This window comes from Kogia breviceps, chromosome X, assembly GCF_026419965.1.
Source record: "Kogia breviceps isolate mKogBre1 chromosome X, mKogBre1 haplotype 1, whole genome shotgun sequence".
Classification (NCBI taxonomy): domain Eukaryota; kingdom Metazoa; phylum Chordata; class Mammalia; order Artiodactyla; family Physeteridae; genus Kogia; species Kogia breviceps.
Window position 1 is genome coordinate 84,615,746 of NC_081330.1, and position 8,320 is coordinate 84,624,065.

Genomic DNA, 8,320 nt, shown 5'->3' on the forward strand with positions numbered 1-8,320 from the left:
AACAGGAAGCACCTCGAATAAACAACCTATCTTTGCACCTAAAGCAATTAGAGAAGGAAGAACAAAAAAACCCCGAATTTAGCAGAAGGAAAGAAATCATAAAGATCAGATCAGAAATAAATGAAAAAGAAATGAAGGAAACAACAGCAAAGATCAATAAAAGTAAAAGCTGGTTCTTTGAGAAGATAAATAAAATTGATAAACCATTAGCCAGACACATCAAGAAAAAAACGGAAGAAGACTCAAATCAATAGAATTAGAAATGAAAAAGGAGATGTAACAACTGGCACTGCAGAAATACAAAAGATTATTAGAGATTACTACAAGAAACCCTATGCCAATAAAATGGACTACCTGGAAGAAATGGACAACTTCTTAGAAATGAACAAGCTGCCGAGACTGAACCAGGAAGAAATAGAATATATGAACTGCCCAATCACAAGCACTAAAATTGAAACTGTGATTTAAAATCTTCCAACAAACAGAAGCCCAGGACCAGATGGCTTCACAGGTGAATTCTATTAAACATTTAGAGAAGAGCTAACACCTATCCTTCTCAAACTCTTCCAAAAGATACCAGAGGGAGGAACACTCGCAAACTCATTCTATGAGGCCACCATCACCCTGATACCAAAACCAAACAAAGACGTCACAAAGAAAGAAAATTACAGGCCAATATCACTGATGAACATAGATGCAAAAATCCTCAACAAAATACTAGCAAAGAGAATCCAACAGCACATCAAAAGGATCATTCACCATCATCAAGTGGGGTTTATTCCAGGAATGCAAGGATTCTTCAATATACGCAAATCAAACAACGTGATACACCATATCAACAAACTGAAGGAGAAAAACCATATGATCAATTCAATAGATGCAGAGAAAGCTTTTGACAAAACTTAACATCCATTTATGATAAAAACCCTACAGAAAGTAGGCATAGAGGGAACTTTCCACAACATAATAAAGGCCATATATGACAAACCCACAGCCAGCATTGTTCTCAATGGTGAAAAACTGAAACCATTTCCACTAAGATCAGCAACAAGACAAGGTTGCCCACTCTCACCACTCTTATTCAACCTAGTTTTGGAACTTCTAGCCACAGCAATCAGAGAAAATAAAGAAATAAAAGGAATCCAAATAGGAAAAGAAGAAGTAAAGCTATCACTGTTTGTAGATGACATGATACTATACATAGAGAATACTAAGGATGCCACCAGAAAACTACTAGAACTAATCAATGAATTTGGTAAAGTTGCAGGGCACAAAATGAATGCCCAGAAATCTCTGGTATTGTTATACACTGATGATGAAAAATCTGAGAGTGAAATTAAGAAAACACTCCCATTTACCATTGCAACAAAAAGAATAAAATATCTAGGAACAAACCTACCTAAGGAGAAAAAATACTTGTATGCAGAAAATTATAAGACACTGATAAAAGAAATTAAAGATGATACAAATAGGTGGAGAGATATACAATGTTCTTGGATTGGAAGAATCAACATTGTGAAATTGAGTCTATTACCCAAAGCAATCTACAGATTCAATGCAATCCCTATCAAATTACCAGTGGCATTTTTCACAGAACTAGAACAAAGAATTTCACGATTTGTATGGAAACACAAAAGACGCCGAATAGCCAAAGCAATCTTGAGAACGAAAAATGGGGCTGTAGGAATCTGGCTCCCTGACTTCAGACTATACTACAAGGCCACAGTAATCAAGACAGTATGGTACTGGCACAAAAACAGAAATATAGATCAATGGAACAGGATAGAAAACCCAGAGATAAACCCACACACATATGGTCACCTCATCTTTGATAAAGGAGGGAAGGATATACAGTGGAGAAAAGAAAGCCTCTTCAACAAGTTGTGCTTGGAAAACTGGACAGCTACGTGTAAAAGTATGAAATTAGAACACTCCTTAACACCACAGAGAAAAATAAACTCAAAATGGTTAAAGACCTACATGTAAGGCCAAACACTATCAAACTCTTAGAGGAAAACATAGGTAGAACACTCTGTGGCATAAATCACAGCAAGATCCTTTTTGACCCATCTCCTAGAGAAATGGAAATAAAAACAAAATTAAACAAATGGGATCTGATGAAACGTAAAAGCTTTTGCACAGCAAAAGATACCATAAACAAAACCAAAATACAACCCTCAGAATGGGAGAATATACTTGCAAATGAAGCAACTGACAAAGGATTAATATCCAAAATTTATAAGAAACTCAGGCAGCTCAATAACAAAAAAACAAACAACCCAATCCAAAAATGGGCAGAAGAACTAAATAGACATTTCTCCAAAGAAGATATACAGATTGCCAACAAACACATGAAAGAATGCTCAACATCATTAATCATTAGAGAAATGCAAATCAAAACTACAATGAGATATCATCTCACACCGGTCAGATTGGCCATCATCCAAAACTCTAGAAACAATAAATGCTGGAGAGGGTGTGGAGAAAAGGGAACACTCTTGCACTGCTGGTGGGAATGTAAAATTATACAGCCACTATGGAGAACAGTATGGAGGTTCCTTAAAAAACTACAAATAGAACTACCATATGAGCCAGCAATTCCACTACTGGGCATATACCCTGAGAAAACCATAATTCAAAAAGAGTCATGTACCAAAATGTTTATTGCAGCTGTATTTACAATAGCCAGGATGTGGAAGCAACCTAAGTGTCCATCAACAGCTGAATGGGTAAAGAAGATGTGGCACATATATACAATAGAACATTACTCAGCCATAAAAAGAAATGAAACTGAGTTATTTATAATGAGGTGGATGGACCTGGAGTCTGTCATACAGAGTGAAGTAAGTCAGAAGGATAAAAAAAAAATACCATATGCTAACACATATATATGGTATCTTAAAAAAAATGTCATGAAGAGATTAGTGGTAGGATGGAAATAAAACACAGACCTACTAGAGCATGGACTTGAGGATATGGGGAGGGGGAAGGGTAAGCTGTGATGATGTGAGAGAGTGGCAGAGACATATACACACCACCAAATGTAAATTAGATAGCTAGTGGGAAGCTGCAGCATAGTACAGGTAGTTCACCTCTGTGCTTTGCGACCGCCTAGAGGGGTGGGATAGAGAGGGTGGGAGGGAGGGTGACAGAAGAGGGAAGAGTTATGTGATCATATGTATATGTATAACTGATTCACTTTGTTGTAAAGGAGAAACTAACACACTATTGTAAAACAGTTATACTCAAATAAAGATGTTAAAAATAATAATTTATAAATAAATAAATAAAAATAAAGAAAAAAAGGGAGAAGACTCATATCAATACAATTAGAAATGAAAAAGGACATGTAACAGGTAACACAGCAGAAATACAAAAGATTATTAGATATTACTACAAGCAACTCTATGCCAATAAAATGGGCAATGTGGAAGAAATGGGCAACTTCTTAGAAATGCACAAGCTGCTGAGACTGAACCAGGAAGAAATTGAAAATATCAACAGACCAATCACAAGCACTCAAATTGAAACTGTGATTAAAAATCTTCCAGCAAACAAAAGCCCAGGATCAGATGGCTTCACAGGCGAATTCTATCAAACATTTAGAGAAGAGCTAACACCTATCCTTCTCAAACTCTTCCAAAAGATAGCAGAGGGAGGAACACTCCCAAACTCATTCTATGTGGCCATTATCACCCTGATACCAAAACCAGACAAAGACGTCACAAAGAATGAAACGTACAGGCCAATATCACTGATGAACATAGATGCAAAAATCCTCAACAAAATATTAGCAAAGAGAATCCAACAGCACATTAAAAGGATCATACACCATGATCAAGTGGGGTTTATTCCAGGAATGCAAGGATTCTTCAATATACGCAAATCAATCAACGTGATACACCATATCAACAAACTGAAGGAGAAAAACTATATGATCATCTCAATAGATGCAGAGAAAGCTTTTGACAAAATTCAACACCCATTTATGATAAAAACCCTGCAGAAAGTAGGCATAGAGGGAACTTTCCTCAATATAATAAAGGCAATATATGTCAAACCCACAGCCAGCATTGTTCTCAATGGTGAAAAACTGAAAGCATTTCCACTAAGATCAGGAACAAGACAAGCTTGCCCACTCTCACCACTCTTATTCAACCTAGTTTTGGAACTTCTAGCCACAGCAATCAGAGAAAATAAAGAAATAAAAGGAATCCAAATAGGAAAAGAAGAAGTAAAGCTGTCAATGTTTGCAGATGACATGATACTATACATAGAGAATACTAAGGATGCTACCAGAAAACTACTAGAACTAATCAATGAATTTGGTAAAGTAGCAGGATACAAAATTAATGCACAGAAATCTCTGGCATTCTTATACACTAATGATGAAATATCTGAGAATGAAATTAAGAAAACACTCCCATTTACCATTGCAACAAAAAGAATAAAATATCTAGGAATAAACCTACCTAAGGAGGCAAAAGACTTCTATGCCGAAAACTATAAGACACTGATGAAAGAAATTAAAGATGATACAAATAGGTGGAGAAATATACCATGTTCATGGATTGGAAGAATCAACATAGTGAAAATGACTCTATTACCCAAAGCAATCTACAGATTCAATGCAATCCATATTAAATTATCACTGGCATTTTTAACAGAACTAGAACAAAGAATTTCACAATTTGTATGGAAACACAAAAGACCCCGAATAGCCAAAGCAATCTTGAGAATGAAAAATGGAGCTGGAGGAATCAGGCTCCCTGACTTCAGACTATACTACATGGCCACAGTAATCAAGACAGGATAGTACTGGCACAAAAACAGAAACATAGATCAATGGAACAGGATAGAAAGCCCAGAGAGAAACCCACACACATATGGTCACCTTATCTTTGATAAAGGAGGGAATGAAACACAGTGGAGAAAAGACAGCCTCTTCAATAAGTGGTGCTGGGAAAACTGGACAGCTACCTGTAGAAGTATGAAATTAGAACACTCCCTAACACCATACACAAAAATAAACTCAAAATGGGTTAAAGACCTAAATGTAAGGCCAGACACTATCAAACTCTTAGAGGAAAACATAGGCAGAACACACAATGACATCAATCACAGCAAGATCCTTTTTGAACCATCCCGTAGAGAAATGGAAATAAAAACAAAATTAAATAAATGGGATCTAATGAAACTTAAAAGCTTTTGCACAGCAAAGGATAACATAAACAAGACCAAAAGACAACCCTCAGAATGGGAGAAAATATTTGCAAATGAAGCAACTGACAAAGGATTAATCTCCAAAATTTATAAGCAACACATGCAGCTCAATAACAAAAAAACAAACAACCCAATCCAGAAATGGGCAGAAGAACTAAATAGACATTTCTCCAAAGAAGATATACAGATCGCCAACAAACATATGAAAGAATGCTCAACATCATTAATCATTAGAGAAATGCAAATCAGAACTACAATGAGATATCATCTCACACCGGTCAGATTGGCCATCATCCAAAACTCTAGAAACAATAAATTCTGGAGAGGGTGTGGAGAAAAGGGAACACTCTTGCACTGCTGGTGGGAATGTAAAATGATACAGCCACTATGGAGAACAGTATGGAGGTTCCTTAAAAAACTACAAATAGAACTACCATATGACCCAGCAATCCCACTACTGGGCATATACCCTGAGAAAACCATAATTCAAAAAGAGTCATGTACCAAAATGTTTATTGCAGCTGTATTTACGATAGCCAGGATGTGGAAGCAACCTAAGTGTCCATCAACAGCTGAATGGGTAAAGAAGATGTGGCACATATATACAATAGAACATTACTCAGCCATAAAAAGAAATGAAACTGAGTTATTTATAATGAGGTGGATGGACCTGGAGTCTGTCATACAGAGTGAAGTAAGTCAGAAGGATAAAAAAAAAATACCATATGCTAACACATATATATGGTATCTTAAAAAAAATGTCATGAAGAGATTAGTGGTAGGATGGGAATAAAACACAGACCTACTAGAGCATGGACTTGAGGATATGGGGAGGGGGAAGGGTAAGCTGTGATGATGTGAGAGAGTGGCAGAGACATATACACACCACCAAATGTAAATTAGATAGCTAGTGGGAAGCTGCAGCATAGTACAGGTAGTTCACCTCTGTGCTTTGCGACCGCCTAGAGGGGTGGGATAGAGAGGGTGGGAGGGAGGGTGACAGAAGAGGGAAGAGTTATGTGATCATATGTATATGTATAACTGATTCACTTTGTTGTAAAGGAGAAACTAACACACTATTGTAAAACAGTTATACTCAAATAAAGATGTTAAAAATAATAATTTATAAATAAATAAATAAAAATAAAGAAAAAAAGGGAGAAGACTCATATCAATACAATTAGAAATGAAAAAGGACATGTAACAGGTAACACAGCAGAAATACAAAAGATTATTAGATATTACTACAAGCAACTCTATGCCAATAAAATGGGCAATGTGGAAGAAATGGGCAACTTCTTAGAAATGCACAAGCTGCTGAGACTGAACCAGGAAGAAATTGAAAATATCAACAGACCAATCACAAGCACTCAAATTGAAACTGTGATTAAAAATCTTCCAGCAAACAAAAGCCCAGGATCAGATGGCTTCACAGGCGAATTCTATCAAACATTTAGAGAAGAGCTAACACCTATCCTTCTCAAACTCTTCCAAAAGATAGCAGAGGGAGGAACACTCCCAAACTCATTCTATGTGGCCATTATCACCCTGATACCAAAACCAGACAAAGACGTCACAAAGAATGAAACGTACAGGCCAATATCACTGATGAACATAGATGCAAAAATCCTCAACAAAATATTAGCAAAGAGAATCCAACAGCACATTAAAAGGATCATACACCATGATCAAGTGGGGTTTATTCCAGGAATGCAAGGATTCTTCAATATACGCAAATCAATCAACGTGATACACCATATCAACAAACTGAAGGAGAAAAACTATATGATCATCTCAATAGATGCAGAGAAAGCTTTTGACAAAATTCAACACCCATTTATGATAAAAACCCTGCAGAAAGTAGGCATAGAGGGAACTTTCCTCAATATAATAAAGGCAATATATGACAAACCCACAGCCAGCATTGTTCTCAATGGTGAAAAACTGAAACCATTTCCACTAAGATCAGCAACAAGACAAGGTTGCCCACTCTCACCACTCTTATTCAACCTAGTTTTGGAACTTCTAGCCACAGCAATCAGAGAAAATAAAGAAATAAAAGGAATCCAAATAGGAAAAGAAGAAGTAAAGCTGTCAATGTTTGCAGATGACATGATACTATACATAGAGAATACTAAGGATGCTACCAGAAAACTACTAGAACTAATCAATGAATTTGGTAAAGTAGCAGGATACAAAATTAATGCACAGAAATCTCTGGCATTCTTATACACTAATGATGAAATATCTGAGAATGAAATTAAGAAAACACTCCCATTTACCATTGCAACAAAAAGAATAAAATATCTAGGAATAAACCTACCTAAGGAGGCAAAAGACTTCTATGCCGAAAACTATAAGACACTGATGAAAGAAATTAAAGATGATACAAATAGGTGGAGAAATATACCATGTTCATGGATTGGAAGAATCAACATAGTGAAAATGACTCTATTACCCAAAGCAATCTACAGATTCAATGCAATCCGTATTAAATTATCACTGGCATTTTTAACAGAACTAGAACAAAGAATTTCACAATTTGTATGGAAACACAAAAGACCCCGAATAGCCAAAGCAATCTTGAGAATGAAAAATGGAGCTGGAGGAATCAGGCTCCCTGACTTCAGACTATACTACATGGCCACAGTAATCAAGACAGGATGGTACTGGCACAAAAACAGAAACATAGATCAATGGAACAGGATAGAAAGCCCAGAGAGAAACCCACACACATATGGTCACCTTATCTTTGATAAAGGAGGGAATGAAACACAGTGGAGAAAAGACAGCCTCTTCAATAAGTGGTGCTGGGAAAACTGGACAGCTACCTGTAGAAGTATGAAATTAGAACACTCCCTAACACCATACACAAAAATAAACTCAAAATGGGTTAAAGACCTAAATGTAAGGCCAGACACTATCAAACTCTTAGAGGAAAACATAGGCAGAACACACAATGACATCAATCACAGCAAGATCCTTTTTGAACCATCCCGTAGAGAAATGGAAATAAAAACAAAATTAAATAAATGGGATCTAATGAAACTTAAAAGCTTTTGCACAGCAAAGGATAACATAAACAAGACCAAAAGAC